This window comes from Eschrichtius robustus, chromosome 8 (genome assembly GCF_028021215.1).
Source record: "Eschrichtius robustus isolate mEscRob2 chromosome 8, mEscRob2.pri, whole genome shotgun sequence".
NCBI classification, from domain to species: Eukaryota; Metazoa; Chordata; class Mammalia; order Artiodactyla; family Eschrichtiidae; genus Eschrichtius; species Eschrichtius robustus.
In genome coordinates this window covers 23,110,627-23,135,196 of record NC_090831.1, presented here as the reverse complement: position 1 = coordinate 23,135,196, position 24,570 = coordinate 23,110,627, and the positions used below count along the sequence as shown (strand labels likewise).

The window sequence follows — 24,570 nt, the reverse complement described above, 5'->3', positions numbered from 1 at the left end:
ACATGGTATATCTCTCCATCTATTTGTATCATCTTTAATTTCTTTCATCAGTGTCTTATGATTTTCTGCATACAGGTCTTTTGTCTCCTTAGGTAGGTTTATTCCTAGATATTCTTTTTGTTGCAGTGGTAAACGGGAGTGTTTTCTTAATTTTACTTTCAGATTTTTCATCATTAGTGTATAGGAATGCAAGAGATTTCTGTGCATTAATTTTGTATCCTGCTACTTTACCAAATTCATTGATTAGCTCTAGGAGTTTTCTGGTAGCATCTTTAAGATTCTCTATGTATAGTATCATGTCATCTGCAAACAGTGACAGCTTTACTTCTTCTTTTCCGATTTGGATTCCTTTTATTTCTTTTTCTTCTCTGATTGCCGTGGCTAACACTTCCAAAACTATGTTGAATAATAGTGGTGAGAGTGGGCAACCTTGTCTTGTTCCTGATCTTAGTGGAAATGGTTTCAGTTTTTCACCATTGAGGACAATGTTGGCTGTGGGTTTGTCATATATGGCCTTTATTTTGTTGAGGAAAGTTCCCTCTATGCCTACTTTCTGCAGGGCTTTTATCATAAATGGGTGTTGAATTTTGTCGAAAGCTTTCTCTGCATCTATTGAGATGATCATATGGTTTTTCTCCTTCAATTTGTTAATATGGTGTATCACGTTGATTGATTTGCGTATGTTGAAGAATCCTTGCATTCCTGGGATAAACCCCACTTGATCATGGTGTATGATCCTTTTAATGTGCTGTCGGATTCTGTTTGCTAGTATTTTGTTGAGGATTTTTGCATCTATGTTCATCAGTGATATTGGCCTGTAGTTTTCTTTCTTTGTGACATCTTTGCCTGGTTTTGGTATCAGGGTGATGGTGGCCTCGTAGAATGAGTTGGGGAATGTTCCTCCCTCTGCAATATTTTGGAAGAGTTTGAGAAGGATGGGTGTTAGCTCTTCTCTAAATGTTTGATAGAATTCGCCTGTGAAGCCATCTGGTCCTGAGCTTTTGTTTGTTGGAAGGTTTTTAATCACAGTTTCAATTTCAGTGCTTGTGATTGGTCTGTTTTTATACTTTCTATTTCTTCCTGGTTCAGCCTCGGCAGTTTGTGCATTTCTAAGAATCTGTCCATTTCTTCCAGGTTGTCCATTTTATTGGCATAGAGTTGCTTGTAGTAATCTCTCATGATCTTTTGTATTTCTGCAGTGTCAGTGGTTACTTCTCCTTTTTCATTTCTAATTCTATTGATTTGAGTCTTCTCCCTTTTTCTCTTGATGAGTCTGGCTAATGGTTTATCAATTTTGTTTATCTTCTCAAAGAACCAGCTTTTAGTTTCATTGATTTTTGCTATTGTTTCCTTCATTTCTTTTTCATTTATTTCTGACCTAATCTTTATGATTTCTTTCCTTCTGCTGGCTTTGGGGTTTTTTTATTTTTCTTTCTCTAATTGCTTTAGGTGCAAGGTTAGGTTGTTTATTCGAGATGTTTCCTGTTTCTTGAGGTAGGCTTCTATTGCTATAAACTTCCCTCTTAGCACTGCTTTTGCTGCGTCCCATAGGTTTTGGGTCGTCGTATCTCCATTGTCATTTGTTTCTAGGTATTTTTTGATTTCCCCTTTGATTTCTTCAGTGATCACTTCGTTATTAAGTAGTGTATTGTGTAGCCTCCATGTGTTTGTATTTTTTACAGATCTTTTCCTGTAATTGATATCTAGTCTCATAGCGTTGTGGTCGGAAAAGATACTTGATACGATTTCAATTTTCTTAAATTTACCAAGGCTTGATTTGTGACCCAAGATATGATCTATCCTGGAGAATGTTCCATGAGCACTTGAGAAAAATGTGCATTCTGTTGTTTTTGGGTGGAATGTCCTATAAATATCAATTAAGTCCATCTTGTTTAATGTATCATTTAAAGCTTGTGTTTCCTTATTTATTTTCATTTTGGATGATCTGTCCATTGGTGAAAGTGGGGTGTTAAAGTCCCCTGCTATGATTGTGTTGCTGTCGATTTCCCCTTTTATGGCTGTTAGTATTTGCCTTATGTATTGAGGTGCTCCTATGTTGGGTGCATAAATATTTACAATTGTTATACCTTCCTCTTGGATCGATCCCTTGATCATTATATAGTGTCCTTCTTTGTCTCTTGTAATAGTCTTTATTTTAAAGTCTATTTTGTCTGATATGAGCATTGCTACTCCAGCTTTCTTTTGATTTCCATTTGCATGGAATATCTTTTTCCATCCCCTCACTTTCAGTCTGTATGTGTCTCTAGGTCTGAAGTGGGTCTCTTGTAGACAGCATATATATGGGTCTTGTTTTTGTATCCATTCAGCCAGCCTGTGTCTTTTGGTGGGAGCATTTAATCCATTTACATTCAAGGTAATTATCGATATGTATGTTCCTATTCCCATTTTCTTAAATGTTTTGAGTTTGTTATTGTAGGTGTTTTCCTTCTCTTGTGTTTCTTGCCTAGAGAAGTTCCTTTAGCATTTGTTGCAAAGCTGGTTTGGTGGTGCTGAACTCTCTCAGCTTTTGCTTGTCTGTAAAGGTTTTAATTTCTCCATCACATCTGAATGAGATCCTTGCTGGGTAGAGTAATCTTGGTTGTAGGTTTTTCTCCTTCATCACTCTAAGTATATCCTGCCACTCCCTTCTGGCTTGCAGAGTTTCTGCTGAAAGATCAGATGTTAACCTTATGGGGATTCCCTTGTGTGTTATTTGTTGTTTTTCCCTTGCTGCTTTTAATATGTTTTCCTTATATTTAATTTTTGACAGTTTGATTAATATGTGTCTTGGCGTGTTTCTCCTTGGGTTTATCCTGTATGGGACTCTCTGTGCTTCCAGGACTTGATTAACTATTTCCTTTCCCATATTAGGGAAGTTTTCAACTATAATCTCTTCAAATATTTTCTCAGTCCCTTTCTTTTTCTCTTCTTCTTCTGGGACCCCTATAATTCGAATGTTGGTGCATTTAATGTTGTCCCAGAGGTCTCTGAGACTACAGCCTCAGTTGTTTTCATTCTTTTTTCTTTATCCTGCTCTGCAGTAGTTATTTCCACCATTTTATCTTCCAGGTCACTTATCCTTTCTTCTGCCTCAGTTATTCTGCTATTGATCCCATCTAGAGTATTTTTAATTTCATTTATTGTGTTTTTCATCGTTGCTTGGTTCCTCTTTAGTTCTTCTACGTCCTTGTTGAATGTTTCTTGCATTTTGTCTATTCTATTTCCCAGATTTTGGATCATCCTTACTATCATTATTCTGAATTCTTTTTCAGGTAGACTACCTATTTCCTCTTCATTTGTTAAGTCTGGTGTGTTTTGACCCTGCTCCTTCATCTGCTGTGTGTTTTTCTGTCGTCTCACTTTGCTTATCTTACTGTGTTTGGGGTCTCCTTTTCACAGGCTGCAGGTCCGTAGTTCCCGTTGTTTTTGGTATCTGTCCCCAGTGGCTAAGGTTGGTTCAGTGGGTTGTGTAGGCTTCCTGGTGGAGGGAACTAGTGCCTGAGTTCTGGTGGATGAGGCTGGATCTTGTCTTTCTGGTGGGCACGTCCACGTCTGGTGGTGTGTTTTGGGGTGTCTGTGGCCTTATTATGATTTTAGGCAGCCTCTCTGCTAATGGATGGGGCTGTGTTCCTGTCTTGCTAGTTGTTTGGCATAGGGTGTCCAGCACCGTAGCTTGCTGGTCATTGAGTGAAGCTGGGTCTTGATGTTGAGATGGAGATCTCTGAGAGATTTTTGCCGTTTGGTATTACGTGGAGCTGGGAGGTCTCTTGTGGACCAGTGTCCTGAAGTTGGCTCTCCCACCTCAGAGGTATGGCCCTGATGCCTGGCTGGAGCACCAAGAGCCTTTCGTCCACACGGCTCCGAGTAAAAGGGAGAAAAAATAGAAAGAAAGAAAGAAAAAGGCTATAATATAGTGAAGTAAAATAAAGCTATTATAAAGCAGAGCTATACAGACAAAATCTCACCCAGAAGCATATACATATACACTCACAAAAAAAGGAACAGGGGAAAAATTAATATATCCTGCTCCCAAAGTCCACCTCCTGAATTTGGGATGATTCGTTGTCTATTCAGGTATTCAACAGATGCATCACATCAAGTTGTTTGTGGAGTTTTAATCCGCTGCTTCTGAGGCTGCTGGGAGAGATTTCCCCTTCTCTTCTCTGTTCGCACAGCTCCCGGGGTTCAGCTTTGGATTTGGACCCGCCTCTGCATGTAGGTCGCCTGAGGGTGTCTGTTCCCCGCCCAGACAGGACAGGGTTAAAGGAGCAGCTGCTTCAGGGGCTCTGGCTCACCCAGGCCGCGGGGAGGGAGGGGTACAGAGGAGGCGGGGCGAGCCTGCGGCGTCAGAGGCCGGCGTGACGTTGCACCAGCCTGAGGCGCGCAGTGCGTTCTCCCGGGGAAGTTGTCCCTGGATCATGGGACCCTGGCAGTGGCGGGCTGCACAGGCTCCCGGGAGGGGTGGTGTGGAGAGTGATCTGTGCTCGCACACAGGATTTTTGGAGACGGCAGCAGCAGCCCCAGCGTCTCACGCCCGTCTCTGGGGTCCGCGCTGATCGCCGCGGCTCGCACCAGTCTCTGGAGTTCGTTTAGGCGGCGCTCTGAATCCCCTCTCCTTGCGCGCCGCGAAACAAAGAGGCAAGAAAAAGTCTCTGGCCTCTTCGGCAGCTGCAGACTTTTTCCCGGTCTCCCTCCCAGCCAGCTGTGGTGCGCTAACCCCTTCAGGCTGTGTTCACGCCGCCAGTCCCAGTCCTCTCCCTGCGATCCAACCGAAGCCGAGCCTCAGCTCCCAGCCCCGCCCGCCCCGGCGGCTGAGCAGACAAGCCTCTCGGGCTGGTGAGTGCTGGTCGGCGCCGAGCCTCCGTGCGGGAATCTCTCCGCTTTGCCCTCCGCACCCCTGTGGCTGCGCTCTCCTCCGCGGCTCTGAAGCTTCCCCTCCGCCACCCGCAGTCTCCACCCGCGAAGGGGCTTCCTAGTGCGTGGAAATCTTTCCTCCTTCACAGCTCCCTCCCACTGGTGCAGGTGCGGTCCCTATTCTTTTGTCTCTGTTATTTCTTTTTTCTTTTGCCCTACCCAAGTACGGGGGGAGTTTCTTGCCTTTTGGGAGGTCTGACGTTTTCTGCCAGCGTTCAGTGGGTGTTCTGTAGGAGCAGTTCCACGTGTAGATGTATTTCTACTCTATCTGTGGGAAGGAAGGTGATCTCTGCCTCTTACTCTTCCGCCATCTTCTCTCCTCCTGTTGGAAGATTTTTAATCACAGTTTCAATTTCAGTGCTTCCTTGATTCCATCTTATTCACTTATAGCCAAAGTGAGTTTTCTAAAGTGAAAATTTAATTATTTCCTGCTTAAATCATTCAGTGGCTCCCCACTTTTTCCAAACATTTTGAACTTTTTACTGTGGCTTATAAACTTCTTTCTGGACTCTACTTACCACTCTTGTCTCTTTTCTTTGCACTCTCACACTTCATGGCTAGCCACTGCAGCTCCACATTTTTTCCTACTGGGTCTTGGCACCTCCTGCCTCCACTAACTAGAATACTTTCCTCCCTGCCTCCCACACCAAGCTGCTCACACTTCTAGGCACATTCTGAGGACAGTTGCTCCTAAAGTCCCAAATTTGGGTTAAATATTTCTCCTGGATATTCAAGCAACATTCTCTACCTCGTTTTCACAAAACATCATGCTGTGTGATTACTTATTTTTACCTTCCACTTGACTATAAGCTCACTGCTGGGAGAGAAGATGTGATTATTTTCTTCATCCTTGGATCCCCAATACTTAGTGCATAGTAGGAGTTCAGATTTTTTGTTGTGTATATGAATGAAGGCAGATATCATTTAAAATACTAATTGGTAACACATAAAGTATGATTTTAAGTGTTCAAAACTATAACTTCATTTAACCCACGCAAAACTCCCGTGAGGTAGATACTATTGTTTTGCCCCCATGAAATGAGATACTTGGTACACAGGGAGTTTAAGTAAATAGCCAAAGGTTGCACAGCTAATAAGCATCAATACCAGTATTTGAACCCAGACTGTCAGGCTTCAGAGTATGGACTTGCCACTATTGCTACACTGCCTCTCTGAAGATTTAAGGTCAATGGATTAGTATTTCTAGGTGACAGGTGATACCTCAGGGCTTTCATAAGAAGGAAAACATGAAAACTGTTTATTGGTCCCATCTCTGCCACTAACAATTATGTTATTCTTATGATCTCACTTATGCCATAGTTATCTGCAAAATTAGAAAACTGTGGATTGAATGATCCCAAAGGTCTTTGTTCTCTAAATAACAATGATTTGAACCAACCACTTATTTGTGCTACTCTGAAGAAGATAAAGTATTGAAAATAAATTACCAAAGGGCTGTGAGCTAAAATAGATATTCTAGGTCCCATCTATAGACCTCTTGTCCCTCTTATCTCCACTGTTTGGGAGATTTATAATCTCATCCTATTACTCTCTGATCAAGGAGCTGGACTTGAATAGGGCTGTTAGGTGGATAGACTAAATAACTATCTTAAAACCACCTAAGAAGTGGATTTCCACTGATACAGTTAATTTGGCATATGACTGCAGATAATAATAATTTAAATGAGAAATGTAAGTAATTGCCTACTCCACTGGCTAGCACACAATAGGCATTCAGTAAATATTAGTTCTCTGTGGATTTTATTTTTCCTGTGATTTCACTCTTATGGATTTTACTTTTCCCGTGAATTTTCAGTTATATCAACTTATTCTTATCTCTAACAATATTCATCATAAAAGGAGAACTAATAAGCATTCTAGCTAATTTGGTACATGTTCCTGTTATATAATCACCAGGGTATCCAGGCTGTCAATTGAGAGCAAACAATTTATAGGGAGAAAAACTTATGCATTGCTCTCTTACTTAAGGTGTGTTATTGTGGAAGCACTGCCTTCCATCTTTCATCAGTAGATACTATTTTCTAATGAGTTCCATTGGAACATCAGTGTTGGGGGGTCTACTTCGAGAGAATCAGTAAGTTTATTAAATGTTAGACAACCTCATCTTTCACTTTTAAAGAGTACGGATATATGGCTACATCTAAAGATTGAATATTAAATGATGTCAAGGCATAAAAAATGTTAATATATTCATGTCGTATTTCTTTTTGTAATTTCGTTTTAATGACCAGTGCCCTAGTGGTCAAACACTGAAATTAGGTTCTTGCTATGACATGAAAGATGAGTGAAATTCAAATGTGTTTTTTTAAATGTAAATCCATTTTCACTTATAAAGAGTACTGTGTTTAATTGAATGTAGAACATCTCATTTATTGCAAATAAATGAACAGCTTTAGTGATGCAAATGTAAAAACTACCGTAGTATTGCATATCATTATCTAAATTATGTCCATCTAATGATCAAGATTCAATAATGACACCCAGAAAATACACCCACAGCAGTTAGTTATGCACCCACAGTGTGAAATTCTGAACAGGTTATGTGTGAGTGGTGTTTTAGTCCTCCTACCAGCATGTTTCAAAGCAGCTTTTGTTGTGAGAACTTTGAAAGCCCCAGGAAAGCATGTTTTGTGTGTTTTCTTCAATTTTGTAAAGGCTGTGGGTCTATGGTAACTCATTACGTGAATCCAGTAGGAAATTTGATGTACATTTATTTATTTTTGGCTGCGTTGGGTCCCCGTTGCTGTGCGTGGGCTTTCTCTAGTTGCAGCGAGCCGGGGCTACTCTTCAATGCGGTGCGTGGGCTTCTCATTGCGGTGGCTCCTCTTGTTGCGGAGCACGGGTTCTAGGTGGGTGGGCTTCAGTAGTTGTGCCACGCAGGCTTAGTAGTTGTGGATCGCGGGCTCTAGAGCACAGGCTCAGTAGTTGTGGCGCACGGGCTTAGTGGCTCCGTGGCATGTGGGATCTTCCCAGACCAGGGATCGAACCCATGTGCCCTGCATTGGCAGGCAGATTCTTAACCACTGTGCCACCAGGGAAGTCTGCAAAGTAGACAAGGAAATAAAATACTAACACATCTCACTTGAAACTAAATTTTAGGTCTTAAAGAATACTATGATTGTCAATATTCCTGGTAAACATAGGCCAGTCATATCTATGTGCTTAAAACTTGGCACCTCTGGGTTCCAGGAAATACTCCATGGTATGTATACCCATTAGGTTTGGGTTTGACTGCATTTAACGAGAAAGATAGTGTTGTGTTAGTTTCAGGTGTTTAAAAAAAAAGAAAGACAAAATACGGTAAAGGGTTATTTCTCTCTTACATAAAAGGAATTCATAGGTAGGCTGTCTAGGGCTCCTGTGGCAATTCCACAGTGTTATCATGGCTCCTGTTTTCTGCTTTGCCATTCCCAGCTTGGTGTTTCCAAATTTAAGGATGGATATGACTATTAGAGTTCCAGCTATTGTATCAACATTCAAAGTGTGCTAGCCCCTCCTGTTTTAAGGAGAATTTCCCATGAGCATATACATACTTCTGGTTACATGTCATTGGCCAGACTTAGTTACATGACCATACCCAGCTGTGCAGGTATGGTTGGCGACAGAGTGGCAAAAAAACAGAGAGGTTGCAAACAGCAGCTCCCAATCAAAGAAGCATATTTGCATGCATTTAATAGGGGAAGGGGACTGCTGATCTCATGCATAAGGAGAGTGTACCCTATGAGCAGTAGCATGTTTGAGTTGGGAAGGACAGCAAGTAGAGTTAAAGATGGATGGAAAACTTACTGGAAAAAAAAAAGAAAAACTGTAGCAAATTTGTTTAATTATTCTTTCAACAGCATGTGAAAAATGATCTTTGTTTCCTTTTTAAAGGCACACATTCTAGAAAAGAAGTCTGAAAATTAATACATATTACAATGGAGTCCATAAATACTCTGGCATTTTTGTTTTCTTCACCCTGCAGTTTATAACACATGACTAATACATTGAGTCTGAATAAGAACTTGGTAAGTATAGATATTTATCCAGAATTTATGGTCACATATCTCTGATGGTAGCACTGCTGATAGTAGTCATATTGACAGTTAGAAATTATAGAATTCAAGAGGATGGCCCTTATTTCACTTTGAGATAGATGCAATTTCACCAAAGGAATTTCGTTCTATATAAAAAAAAATCTTATGTTGCATTTTATTTTTTATGGCTTTCCTTTTCTTAATTCCTTCAATTTACTTAATTAGACACGCAAAATATAACCCCACTTGACCAGCAAGTACATACTTTCTTTGAAGAAAAAAATGTTACCTCAACCTACTGATAATCAGAAGGAATTGTGTGTGTGTGTGTGTCTGTGATTTTATAAATGATACTTTAAATGTGTATGAAAATGAACTTTTGGTAGCTGAATACATAAGTGTGATTTCATGATGAAGGTGTGAATGGGGATTAGTTTTAGTTGTCCTCAGTGTATAGATAACAGTTGAAGTTGTGTATGGATTAGCAATCCCAAAAAGAAAAGAAGGCTGTGAACTAATGTTTGTATATAAAGGGGTAGAATCAAAGTGTTGAGCTAAAGATGTAGTGATCAATGCTGCTTAGAGATGCAGCAGAAAGGTTAAGTAAAGTAGAAACTGGAGTGTTAGGAAACCAGCAGGTAATATGTCATCTTATCCTAACTGAATTGGAATGCTGGTAGTTTAAATAAGGCTCATTCCAGTGAGTAAAGCAATGCAAAGGAGGTGGAACCAATAAGTATACATGACTCTCTAGGAAGTCTCATGCCAAGGGAAGGAGATGAGACAGTAATTAGGCCTGTTAAAGATTAGTGTATACTTGTGCTGTCCAGTACAGGAGACACTAGCTACACGTGGCTACTGAGCACTTGAAATGTGGCGAGTTTGAATTGATACAGGCTATGAGTAAAATATACACTGGAATTCAAAGAGTTGATATGAAAAAAATGCAAAGAATCTCATTGAAATTTTTATACTGATTACATTTTGAAATGATAACTTTGATATGGGGTCAGATGAAATATATATTATTAATATTATTTTCACCTATATATTTTTCCTTTTTTAGTGTAGCTCCTAAAATTTTTTAAATTGCATGTGTAGCTTACATTTGTGGCTCACATTGTATTCAACAGTCAATGTTGGTCTGTACTCTGATTCCAATTTGCCACCTCAATTTTTGACAAAAATATATGAGGGAAAATCAGAAGCCATTCTAAAAACTATAATTTTTTCCCACATTTACTTAGAAGTGTAATTTGTTATAGTAGTAGGAACATGAGCCTCTGGATCCAGCTCTGCTACTAACTAGCTATATAGCCCCAGGAAAGTTATTTAACTTCTATGAGCCTTGATTTCCACATGCATAAAATGAGAATCATAATACTTACCACACAGGGTAATTGTGAGGATAAAATGTGCATATAAAGGGCTTTGCAGAGTCCATGCCACATAATTGGCACTTAATAAATGTTAGTTACCTTTTCTCCTTTCTGTGTGACCTATAACTCTGGGTAAAAGGAATAGAATTGATCTGATATACTGTAAGCCTCAAAATCAGAGGAGTATGAGGATAAGAATAACAACAAAGGTTACTGACCCTCTGAAAAACAAAACCAAAATCCTCCAAAATTGAAAAATAACCAACAATTAACCTTAGCCTTTTTGGAAGGAGAGAGCAATAAAATTTCTTCAAATATAGAAATACACACATATATATGTATTTATATGTATATGTATACAAATGCATGTATACGTGGGTGTGTGCAAGTGTTTGTGTTTTTCTCAGTGGGCCATGTGAAACAGTGTATATGTAATTGTTTTATAAACTAGAATGCACTGCATCTATTCATATCTGAACAGTGGAATCATGATCACTATTCTCTAAAATTACATCTACTAGAAAGTGATAAATGGAGGAAAAAATTTATATTGTAATGGAGATAAAAGATGAAAAAGAAAGACATAGAGAGGGTAGAAAGCATTTGCTGAAAGTCAAAATAGGAAATATACATCTAGCTAGCATACACTGTCCACAGTTTTCTTTCTCGGCCTTGACATGCCTCCATGGAATGGTCCAAAATAACTCCCTCCACAGTGCTCAAGGACACAGTAGTGAATAAGTGTAACAAAAACCCTACCTTCAAGGAGCTTGCATTTTGAGGGCGACAATAAGAAAATAAATAAGTAAAAACATATGTTATTAGTTATTAGTTTAAAGTCAAAAAAAAAACCAGAGAAGGTTAGAAAGTATTGGTGGAGGAAGGTTACAGTATTAGATAGGGTAAAAAAGCAAGGCTTACTGAAAAGGTGACATTAAGTATAGATGGAAAAGAAATAAGTGAGCAAGTCATAGGGATCTCTGGGGGAAACATTTCAGATAACAGCATGAGTAAGGATCGTGATTTGGGAACTTTGGAATAGTGTGGAGGCCAGTGTGACTGGAGCCCAGTGAGGGGACTAGTAGGAAGGCATGAGGTCAACAAGTATAAGGTGGGTGGGGAGATCATCTAGGACTTGAAATAACCTGACTTGACTTGACATGACCAGAAGTGTCTCAACTTGGATTGATTGAAATGTCTTGACTTGACTTGACCTAGCTTGACTTGAACTTACTTGATTTAATTTTCTATAGAAGGTCATTTAAAGGTTTGGCTTTTACTCTGAGTGAGATGGGGATTTTAGGGTTTTGAATAGAAGTGTAACATGATCTTAACTTCTGTTAAATAATCACTCTGGCTGCCTTTTGAGAGGAAGATATAAAAGGCTGGGACTGGCATGTTAGCAGTAGAAGTGGTAAGAAGTTCTGGATATATTTTAAAAGTAGAGCAAAAGGGATCCACTAATGGATGTGATGTAACAAAAAGAGAGACTTCAAGATTTTGGTCTGAGCAACTTGAAATATAAAGTTGCCATTTACTGAAGTGGGAAAGGCTGTGGAATAATAGATTAGGAGAGAGGAGTGAAAATTATGAGGATTTTTTTTCTGGAAATATTAAATTTGAGATGTTTATTAAACATTCAAGAACTGTAGGAAATATGGGTCTGAAGTTCATGGGAGATGGTCTGGGCTGGAGATATATATTTGGGAGTCATCAGTATGTAGATGGCATGTAAAGTTATGGGATGGGATGAATTATCCAAAGAGCAGTGAACAAGATAAGGATGTATGGATGTGGGAGGGGAAAAGAAGGGATGGAAAGATGAGAAGCAAAGGAGGCTGAGAAAGAATGTCTATTCTGATGTACTGGAAGCCAAGCATTGAGGGTATTAAATCTAGAGGCATGGCCTAGGTCAAATGTTGGTTTTGGGCCAAGTGAGATGAGAATTAGGAATTGACCTGTAATTTAGCAACGTAAGGGTCAGTTTTGATGGAGAGGGAAAATCTCAATTGGAGAGAGGTCAAGAAAATATGGAAGTAGGAAAATCCAAAATAGTAATCAGAGACAATTTGGGGGAGGGGGTGATAGTTTTATTATAAAGAGAGGAATAAAACCAGGACAGTAGCTGAAGGATGAAGTGGAATAGAGAATTGTGGGTTTTTTTTAATAAGATGAGAGAAATAGAATATTCATGCTCTTGATAATGAATGATAAGAGAACAAAGAGGTTAATGGGGATGGAGTAGTAGAAAGGCAAGAATTTCTGGAATCTTTGCTAGGGTGAGAGAGGATGGGATCTGCTGGTCAAGTGGAATGATTGGTCTTAGCTAGGATACCTTTTGCCCATAGTAATATATTTTATTTGATATAGAGTCACAGATGTAACTGAATGGATAAATATTTTGTGGAGCCTTTTGGAAATTGTTTTTTGGTTACTTCTCTTTTCCTAGCAAAATAAGAAGCAAGATCATCAGCTTTATTTACTAATGACCCTCTTCCTGTCTGTCCTCTGCTTCACCAACTCTTTCTTTAATCCTTACCCATAATTAGTTACTTACCTTTATTAGACTCAAAGTATGATCCCAAAATAAAATGATTCAGATTTTCCTGGAATATTTATTAAAATGCAGATACCTGGGTTCCACTCAAGGCCTAATAAAATATCCCTGGGAAGTGGAGCCAGGAATTTGAATTTTTATTAAGGTCTCCTGGTGCTTGTGATGCACAGTAATTTTGAACACTATCCTTTCCCTCTTTTGGTTGCTTCAGTAATAAATGCCTTATCCTCTTTCATCCCCCTGTGAATTGCTCTATCTTTAGAAGAATGCTTTCATCTGTATTTGGTAGAGAATTTTGCACACATTGAATATATTTGAATATCTAACACTGGTGGAGACATTTTTCTAACTATAGTCTTTCCAGATCACATTTAGGGACTGAAGAAAAATTGTTCCCACATGTTATGAACACAAGTATACCTATGGGATTTTTTCCAGATTCTAGATAAACATCATAAACAATGAAGTACCTGATAAACTTTATGTTACAATTAAATCATGTCATCAGCAGGTTATATACTGTCTCTGGTGAAAGTAGAACACTGAAGTTCTCTAATAAAAAATGCTATGTCTCATGCTACTTCATATGCTGAATCCTTAACAAATGTTTAATAGCAGGAAAGTGAATTAAATAACTCTACATATTTTAATTTAAAACAAACTCTAAGTACAATACATATATTTTAAAGCATACCCAGACCGAATTTAAAGAGACTGCAGCCAAAAGAAAAGAAGGAAGGAAGAAAAGAGGAAGGGAGGGAGAAAGGAAGAAAGGGAGGAAGGAAGGGAGAAAGGATGCTAAACCAGTTCCTTTTTCCAACACAAATCTTAAAAGGTTTGTCTACTTATACTGCCTTTTATTATTTTTCTATCCTACATGGTATTATCTTTGAATAATCAGAGTTTATATCACACATATTGAGATTTTTAGGTAAAAGAAAAAATCTATTGGAATTAAATCAAGCAAGACAGGGCATAGAAAAATATCTACAAAATAGAGGTGGTTATCACAAGAAAACTGTATATATACATATATATATGTTATATATATATTTGAGGTCATGACCTTGAATTAATTTGAATGAAAGAATGCAGAGCAGGGAACAAGGAGGATAGGTCAAAATGAAGTAATTTTAACTGAGGATTTGTTTTTCCTTGTCAATGAATATTTTATTTTTTAATCTGGGTAAGAAAACAAGTGCTCAACTTTGTATTAATGCTGAAATTATTAATATTCTGGGAAATTTTTCTAGATAATTGCAGCAAATTTTATTCTTACAGTGTTGTTACTACTATTTTCTGATATTGAAGTGCCCCTTATTTTTTTAGGAAATGTTGCATTAGGTCCCATTTGTTTATTTATTTATTTTTATTTCCATTTCTCTAGGAGGTGGGTCAAGAAGGATATGGCTGTGATTTATGTCATAGAGTGTTCTGCCTATGTTTTCCTCTAAGAGTTTTATAGTGTCTGACCTTACATTTAGGTCTTTAATCCATTTTGAGTTTATTTCTGTGTATGGTGTTAGGGAGTGTTCTAATTTTATTCTTTTACATGTAGCTGTCCAGTTTTCCCAGCGCCACTGATTGAAGAGGCTGTCCTTTCTCCATTGTATATTCTTGCCTCCTTTATCAAAGATAAGGTGACCATATGTGCATGGGTTTATCTCTGGGCTTTCTATTCCTGTTCCATTGATCTATATATCTGTTTTTGTGCCAGTACCATACTGTCTTGATTACTATAGCTTTGTAGTATAGTCTGAAGTCAGGAAGCCTGATTCCTCCAGCTCCGTTTTTCTTTCTTAAGATTGTTTTGGCTATGCAGGGTCTTTTGTGTTTCCATACAAATTGTGAAATTTTTTGTTCTGGTTTTGTGAAAAATGCCATTGGTAGTTTGATAGGGATTGCATTGAATGTGTAGATTGCTTTGGGAAGTATAGTCATTTTCACAATGTTGATTCTTCCTATCCAAGAACATGGTATATCTCTCCATCTGTTGGTATCATCTTTAATTTCTTTTATCAGTGTCTTATAGTTTTCTGCATACAGATCTTTGGTCTCCTTAGGCAGAACACTCTGTGACATAAATCATAGCAAGATCCTTTTTGACCCACCTCCTAGAGAAATGGAAATAAAAACAAAAATAAACAAATGGGACCTAATGAAACTTAAAAGCTTTTACACAGCAAAGGAAACCATAAACAAGACAAAAAGACAACCCTCAGAATGGGAGAACATATTTGCAAACGAAGCAACTGACAAAGGATTAATCTCCAAAATATACAAGCAGCTCATGCAGCTCAATATCAAAAAAACAAACAACCCAATCCAAAAATGCACAGAAGACCTAAATAGACATTTCTCCAGAGAAGATATACAGATTGCCAACAAACACATGAAAGGATGCTCAGCATCACTAATCATTAGAGAAATGCAAATCATAACTACAATGAGGTATCACCTCACACCAGTCATAATGGCCATCATCAAAAAATCTACAAACAATAAATGCTGGAGATGGTGTGGAGAAAAGGGAACCCTCTTGCACTGTTGGTGGGAATATAAATTAATACAACCACTATGGAGAACAGTATGGAGGTTCCTTATAAAACTAAAAATAGAACTACCATACGACCCAGCAATCCCACTCCTGGGCATATGCCCTGAGAAAACCATAATTCAAAAAGAGTCGCATACCACAATATTCATTGCAGCTCTATTTACAATAGCCAGGACATGGAAGCAACCTAAGTGTCCATCATCGGATGAATGGATAAAGAAGATGTGGCACATATATACAATGGAATATAACTCAGCCATAAAAATAAATTAAATTGAGTTATTTGCAGTTAGGTGGATGGGCCTAGAGACTGTCATACAGAGCGAAGTAAGTCAGAAAGAGAAAAACAAATACCGTATGCTAACACATATATATGGAATCTAAAAAAAAAAAAATGATTCTGAAGAAACTAGGGGCAGGACAGGAATAAAGATGCAGACATAGAGAATGGACTTGAGGACACGGGGAGGGGGAAGTGTAAGCTGGGACGAAGTGAGAGAGTGGTATGGACATATATACTACCAAATGTAAAATAGATAGCTAGTGGGAAACTGCCGCATAGCACAGGGAGATAAGCTCAGTGCTTTGTGTCCACCTAGAGGGGTGGGATAGGGAGGGTGGGAGGGAGACGCAAGAGGGAGGAGATATAGGGATATATGTATACATATAGCAGATTCACCTTTGTTATACAGCAGCAACTAACACAACATTGTTAAGCAATTATACTCCAATAAAGATGTTAAAAAAAAAAAAGAAATTATTACTTTATAACTTAGCCTCTAAGAATAGTGCTACATAAACTTAGTAAATGCCCAACAGAAATGAGGTCAGGTAGAAAAATTCAAATAGTTCTTATTTACTTAGTAATTTCTTTAAGTCATGTTCACCTTTGTATTATGATTTCTAAAATATGTTTTAAAATCACTTTAAGCAATTAGTGGTTTAGTGTTCAGCTGTCTCAGTAGGTATATTTCTGCTCTTTTATTTGTTTGTGTACAAGAATAGCTTTCTGCCAGTTGAAGTGGGATTTGAAATTACAGCACCAGCAGGCAATTTCTTGGACAAATTACTATTTGGACCACTAATGTGGAGGAAGGGAAGAATGTTTATTGCACCACTGAACTGGCTCATGCTTCTATAGCCAAGATTATGCCAGAGGCCACTGTGCTGGGAAACAGTCCAAGAGAAGCTATACACCTTCTGTTTTGAGTGACTTGTCTCTATACTGAGAACACATGTTGGTGTTCAGAAAGAAAGAGCTGAATCTATTTTGTAAGAGCAGTGGGAAAATTTAGCTACATGGGTTGACAAGTTCAACATTTCTATGACAATGTATATATGAAATATAACATTTGGTCGATTTCTTCTTAAAATTATTTCAATATCATTTTGTAATGCTCCACATTATTTTTCCATATATAAATATAGTAATACACTTTTATTTCACATGCCATCCTGAAGTGGATCAGTTTTCTTTTAAAAATTTGACCTTTAACCAGTTTCCCACCCCAATGGCCCAAGGATGGCATGCATAATTTTAAAATAAACTGTTTAGCCATATCTTTCTGTAGAAAAATGAGATCATACTCAGCAATTTCTATGGGTGATGAAGAAGGAAAGATGGAACCAGTATTATAGCTATATTTGTTTTCATGTTTTAGAGTAAGGTAGTGTCGAATCCTCAATCTAAGATGGGGATACTCAAATTTTCAAGAAAATAAAGTATTTATCCAGATATTGAATATACCAATGGTTTAATCCTTTAAGAAAATCCCAACAGGAGACTTTGGCCTTCAAACTCTTTTAATGTTGTTTTCCACTCCAAGTCATTTTCTTTTAACCAAATAGCTGTGTCTAGTTAAGAATCTAGGAGTCCAAAACTTATCTTAAACCCTCATTCAAAGCTCCTGATCCCCAGGGTTAATATCTTATGCTTGTTATTTGTTTTGCTGTTAATGAATGTAAAGAAATCCAATTGCATGCACTTTTTCCTTAAATGAAGTGACTATAGATGAAACCGCTTTCCCACAGATGATGCATATAGGGATGGAGGAAAACTGGAATTGCCTAAATAGTAATTTCTCCATAGCCTGACACAGTTTGCATTTCCAGGGACAGCTTCTGGTGAAGGCTATCACCAAATCCAGAACCCAGTTCTTTACTTAGACTCCTCAGTATCACTAACTTTGGAAATAACTTTTAGGTCCAGTTAGTAATTAAGGACTTCAGTTATTCTGTAGAATGGATCTTAAAACTGTCCATCTGGGCCCACAAGTTATAACTATGATTTTATACTGCTATTTGAGGACAATGTCTCATAAAACATTTGTTCAAACTTGTCTTGAGTAAAACACCCCATGGTACCACACTCCTCACTAACTTGTCAGTAACTTTCCATTTTGTTCTAAGGCAAATTGTAAGTTCCTTAACATTTCCACTGCTCAGTGGAAGTCCTTATCCTGGCAGCTTCAAAATTCAATTATAAAACAGTAAACTTAAACTTTCTCTTCATAAATCAAAAGTGTTCAAAGACTTACATGTAGATTCAATTCTTGTAACATCTTTGGATACTTTATAACATCTCAAGGAAGGTGTGCAAGTTAAGTGCTTCGACTGTCTCTAAAGTGTCATGGTTCACTGTTTACATTCACAATTAATATTGAAAGTTTCTAATGTAGACCACTACACAAGATGTATGTAAAAAAGGAAAAAATAATGCTGTATCATGAGATGGTAAAGTTCAACAGAGTCAAATTCAGGTTGACACATTTAAGGTCAAGTGCCCGTCTATGCACATATTACAGAGAGAAATTTTAAAGTAAAAACATAGGTCTGTGGTTTCATATCAAATGAAAGAAGCAACATGATATTATAGGAAGATTTAGTTCAATTTCTAAAGTCTTTAATATGCCTTGCCAAAGGGGTATTAGATTCCTTTGAAAATAATTACCTTATTTTAGGGTGAAAACCAAGATATAGGAAATGGTTAAAAATCAAAATGAGATGATAAACAGTTACATGGCCAAGTTAGTTCTAAGATCAATATAGTAGTTCATATCAAAGAGATGAGTATGTATAGAAGTTGTGGAGGAACAAGATATGATTGTATTAATATTCTTCCGTTGGACTCGTCATTAGTCAAATTCCACTTCAGGTGTTACAGCCATTATTTTTTACCCCATTTTAAAGAGAATGCTGTTAGAAAACTGGACAGAATCCAAAGAAGAATGTGTTCTTTATGTCTTCATTTAGACAAATAAAAGATTATGTTGAAGTGACTGAGCTCATACTCTGAAAACTATATACATATTATTTACTGTAAATACTTAAATGCAATTATTTTGAAAAACTTTCTACATGCTAACATGTCTCCAAATTCTTCCTTTCTGTGAGAACTGACAGCTCTAACCAATGAGCCAAGAAAATGATAATGAAGGATATTGTAGTCTCTCTCATTTAGTACTCCATGTCTGCATTTTTTCTATTGACATTCCCTCATCTCTGTTTTCCCTCAATGATCTGCATCATCTACTCCATAGTGATGGGGGAGGCATTTTTAAATACTCTTTAGAGTTAAGGATCACTTCCTGATTAGAGCCTGACCATGTAGTGGACTTCTCCGTTACCTAGACACATGGGCACCTTGACCTTTCTTGGGAGACATCATCAAACATTCTTCTGGCCACTTGGCTCAGGTGTACAGAAGGAGTGTGACTAATGAATTTCTCCTCAATGTCAGGTGGGCTGTAGGATTTGGACGTTGTGTAAGGGCTCATATTGGCTCTCTGTGGAGTTTTCTCTTACTATGAGTTAGCCATAGGGCTTGAGAATCTGAGGAGGGAATCAGTACTGGTGCTTTTCCATGACATCTTCCTAGTTTTACACTCAGCACTCAGTAGCAGTATTTGGATAGTGTAAATCTTGGGAATTTTTTTTAGCCTTAGAAAATCAGAAAGGAAGAGCTGGAATCAGATTAAATCATGGAAGTTTTCAGCTATACACACCTTCACTGTCCAGGCTTTAGTACATTAGAATGAAGTATAAAGAGTACAGTCCTATTTATTGCTGGAGGTTTTTCAGGAATAACAGATGAACTATATTTTCTAGCAGTTTCAGTTCAGCAGATTTCAATCTTCCCTCTCCCCTTACCAAAATGCCTGAGGAATAAGACTATAACATAAGTAATAGTGTTCATAAACTCCGTGATTATCAATATGAAACTGACACTCTCTCCTACCCTTTCCAGCTCCCAGTTTGTGTATGATTTGGTGATTTGGATGTTTAAAGCATTGAGTAATTTAAAATAAAATCCCACAGGTAACAGCTATACCCCCTAGAAGACTACACACACACACACACACACACACACATATGTATACCAAATGAAACAATTAGTGCTTTAGAAATATACCTGCCTGTCAATTACTGTTAAAGATCTGATTAGGCTCTATAATTTTATCACGGTTTACCTTGGGTGGAAACTGATGATGACAATAGAGAGCATGAATGGAGATTCTTTGCCTCCCCCAGCCTCCTAATCTACCAGGAAGGGCAGTATTCATGCCCAATTTGGTTGGTTATATATATAACATATATACATATATATATATAAACCACATGTTTCAGAGATAGTATAGGTGAAAGGCAAGAAAGCTGACCTTAATGTCATTCCTGATTATATTAGTCTGTAAACAGCATAAGATCTTGTTTCTGGGCTACCAATTCATGATGTGACATATTAGCCAGTGGTAGTTACTCGGATTAACTATTTTTAGGAAGGTTAAGTGATATTGGAAATATTGACAGAGTTCAACTGTAGATTCTCACTCATCTAAATATTCGATCGCAAAATCAACAAATGAATTCAAACAAACCACCTTTAAATTCTTCTGAGCATCATTGCTAATTTGAGATTTAAGAGATATATTCTTATTTTCCGAAACTCACCATTATAAGTAGGTTTTATAGGTATATGTTTTGTAATGAGCTTAGAATTAATGAAAACACTTTGGCTCAGATTATTATTTTCTATAAATCCTCTAATGAACTAAATCATAAATGAGATCACCATTTTAATCTGTTATGTTTATTACCAAAAGTACTAAAGTGTTTAAAAATAACATTTAATATTATCAAATGTATGTTTTCTAGAGGAAAGGTATTTAAAGAAAATTATATAAAATACTTGATATTTAGGAGTAGCTGCAGAATTTGAAGTATTAAAACAACAGTTAAGGAGATAAATATAAATGGCTATCATGACTTTGGGGCTCTTTCAGACTTCACTAAGTTTGGGTTTTAATGAACTCTGAAGAAATAATAGAAATATGTTTCTGTAAGCTCATTAATGTTTAAACACTGTTACTCATGTGTAATTAAAATGATGTTGGTTAATGACTAATAGTAAACTGTCTATCAAAATCTTTATCAAATATGGACTATAACAAACGTAAATCTATTTTGCCAGGGAAATGATGTTAGGATAGTCTAACGTAGTGTGAGCATGTTTTTATCATATGTTCGTGCTGCTTCCAAAGTCAATCACTACTACTCTGAAAGAATCTCTAACCCTCTAATCCATTCCTCTGCTAATGACCAGAGTTCTCTTTTCAAAACCCCTATCTGATTGTCTTGGCTCTTGGATTACTAATCTGTCATGGTTTTCCAGTGCTTACAAGATAAATCCTACATTCTTTAGCATCTCTTATAAAAAGCTCACCTGAGAAGCAATGTTTAGTGAAGATTATTGAAGGCACGTGTTATGTATTAACTTTTAATGTACTTGAAACTCTGCCTTTGGCTCCAGTCAGATCCCTCAGAGGCTACTTGAGCCTACCACTTCTTCCTTCCTGGCATCTCTAGGGGATTTCACTATAAAGTTAAGCCCTCAGCTTGTGTAGAAGGGAATAATGGGGAGAGATCGATAAAACTTGTTGCTGTGTTAGCTGCAAAATGCTGCTGAAGATATTCTCTGTATTACTCAATTTCTCTTATATAAAATGTAATGTGCAAATTGTCCTTTTTATTTAATGCAGAAGATACTCTGTTGTACATAAGAAAATGCTATTCTAAGAAAATGAACTTCCTCCAATTTTTTCACCTGTTTATTTTTGTGTCTGGCTTTAGAAAGGTTAAAATTAAGCTCAATCACAGCAAACATGCTGGTTCTTAAGATTACCATATTTTACTGTCCTTGGTATCTTGGTTTCTCACCCTCCTTTTCACCAACCTATTTTAACCTAGTTAAATAGTCAACCATCTTTGATTGGTTGTAAGCTATTTCAAATCCTTTCAAGAAAGGGATAGTTTGGGCAATCAGTATGTCGCTTTACATGGTTTATGGGCTCTTCAAAATCTGTTCCCAACTTATCTTCCCAGGGTTGTCTTCTGACATGGGCAACTCAGAACAACTCAAAGTTTTTGTCATACTCCATGGGGTCCCCTCCTCTCCATCTCCAGTTGCAACATCCTCTTTTTCCTAAAGGCCATTCCTTCCCATTCCCATTTCTCTGCCTGGGAAATTGCTACTCACTCTTAAAGACCCAGATCAAATCTTACACGAAGTGTCCTACCATCATCAGAAAGAATGCATCCTCCCTGGCAGGATCCGATCATATTTTGGGCATGTAACTTTATAAAACCCAACACATTGCCTTATAATAACTTGTCTCTGTTGTTGTTGTTGTTATTGTTGTTGTTTTAATTAGGATGTTAGTTCCATGAGGTTAGAGCCTGTATTAGTTTGCCAGAGCTGCCATAACAAAGTGCCACAGACAGGATGGCTTATACAACAGAAATTTATTTGCTTATAATTCTGGAGGTTAGAAGTCTGAGATCAAGGTGTCAGCAGAGTTGATTTCTTCTGAGGCCTCTCTTCTTGGCTTGTAGATAGCTGTCTTCTCCCTGTATCTTCACGTGGTCTCCCTCTGTATGTGTCTGTATCCAAATTTCCTCTTCTTATAATAATCCTAGTTATATTGAATTAGGGCCCACCCTTAAGAACTCATTTTAACTTAATAACCTCTTTAAAATTTTTTTATCCAAATACAGTCACATTCTGAGGTAGTGGGGGTTAGGACTTCAACATATGAATTTGGGGAGGACACAATTTAGCCCATAATATAGACCATGTTTAATTTATCTATTTAGCTCAAACTCTTAACTGTGCTCCTGAAATAAAATAGAAACAATAAATATTTGTTCATGAGTGTTATATTAAAGAAAATATTTATTATATGGTATTTAAGAATATTTTTTCAATAACTTATAAAAACACTAGCATGTCTTTTGTATAATACAAAACAGCCAGAACATACTGTGTTTTTTTTTTGTTTTTTTTTTGTCCTCTCCCTCTTTTTCTTGATGAGTCTGGCTAATGGCTTATCAATTTTGTTTATCTTCTCAAAGAACCAACTTTTAGTTTTATTGATCTTTGCTATTGTTTTCTTTGTTTCTATTTCATTTATTTCTGCTCTGATCTTTATGATTTCTTTCCTTCTGCTAACTTTGGGTTTTGTTTGTTCTTCTTTCTCTAGTTTCTTTAGGTGTAAGGTTAGATTGTTTACTTAAGATTTTTCTTGTTTCTTTAGGTAGGCTTGTATAGCTATAAACTTCCCTCTTAGAACTGCTTTTGCTGCATCCCATAGGTTTTGAGTCATCGTGTTTTCATTGTCATTTGTCTCTAGGTATTTTTTTATTTCCTCTTTGATTTCTTCAGTGATCTCTTGGTTATTTAGTAACGTATTGTTTAGCCTCCATGTGTTTGTCTTTTTTACGTTTTTTCCCCTGTAATTCATTTCTAATCTCATAGCGTTGTGGTCAGAAAAGATGCTTGATATGATTTCCATTTTCTTAAATTTACTGAGGCTTGATTTGTGACCCAAGATGAGATCTATCCTGGAGAATGTTCCGTGCGCACTTGAGAAGAACGTGTAATCTGCTGTTTTTGGATGGAATGTCCTATATATATCAATTAAATCTATCTGGTCTATTGTGTCATTTAAAGCTTCTGTTTCCTTATTTATTTTCATTTTGGATGATCTGTCCATTGGTGTAAGTGAGGTGTTAAAGTCCCCCACTATTATTGTGTTACTGTCAATTTCCTCTTTTATAGCTGTTAACAGTTGCCTTATGTATTGAGGTGCTCCTATGTTGGGTGCATATATATTTATAATTGTTATATCTTCTTCTTGGATTGATCCCTGGATCATTATGTAGTGTCCTTCCTTGTCTCTTGTAACATTCTTTATTTTAAAGTCTATTTTATCTGATATGAGTATAGCTACTCCAGCTTTCTTTTGATTTCCATTTGCATGGAATATCTTTTTCCATCCCCTCACTTTCAGTCTGTATGTGTCCCTAGGTCTAAAGTGGGTCTCTTGTAGACAGCATATATATGGGTCTTGTTTTTGTATCCATTCAGCCAGTCTATGTCTTTTGGTTGGGGCATTTAATCCATTCACGTTTAAGGTAATTATCGATATGTATGTTCCTATGACCGTTTTCTTAATTGTTTTGGGTTTGTTTTTGTAGGTCCTTTTCTTCTCTTGTGTTTCCCACTTAGAGAAGTTCCTTTAGCATTTGTTGTAGAGCTGGTTTGTTGGTGCTGAATTCTCTTAGCTTTTGCTTGTCTGTAAAGCTTTTGATTTCTCCATCAAATCTAAATGAGATCCTTGCCGGGTAGAGTAATCTTGGTTGTAGGTTCTTCCCTTTCATCACTTTAAGTATATCATGCCACTCCCTTCTGGCTTGCAGAGTTTCTGCTGAGAAATCAGCTGTTAACCTTATGGGAGTTCCCTTGTATGTTATTTGTCGTTTTTCCCTTGCTGCTTTCAATAATTTTTCTTTGTCTTTAATTTTTGCCACTTTGATTACTATGTGTCTCGGCGTGTTTCTCCTTGGGTTTATTCTGTATGGGACTCTCTGCACTTCCTGGACTTGGGTGGCTATTTCCTTTCCCATGTTAGGGAAGTTTTCGACTATAATCTCTTCAAATATTTTCTCTGGTCCTTTCTCTCTCTCTTCTCCTTCTGGGACCCCTATAATGCGAATGTTGTTGTGTTTAATGTTGTCCCAGAGGTCTCTTAGGCTGTCTTCATTTCTTTTCATTCTTTTTTCTTTCGTCTG

At 37.4% G+C, this 24,570-nt stretch overlaps 1 protein-coding gene across 3 annotated transcripts in view; it reads left to right on the top strand.

Moving 5' to 3' along the window:
* MAGI2 (membrane associated guanylate kinase, WW and PDZ domain containing 2) overlaps nt 1–24,570 on the top strand; it is a 1,349,206-nt gene that overhangs the window by 128,020 nt on the left and 1,196,616 nt on the right. The gene's annotated exons all lie outside the window — the stretch shown is intronic.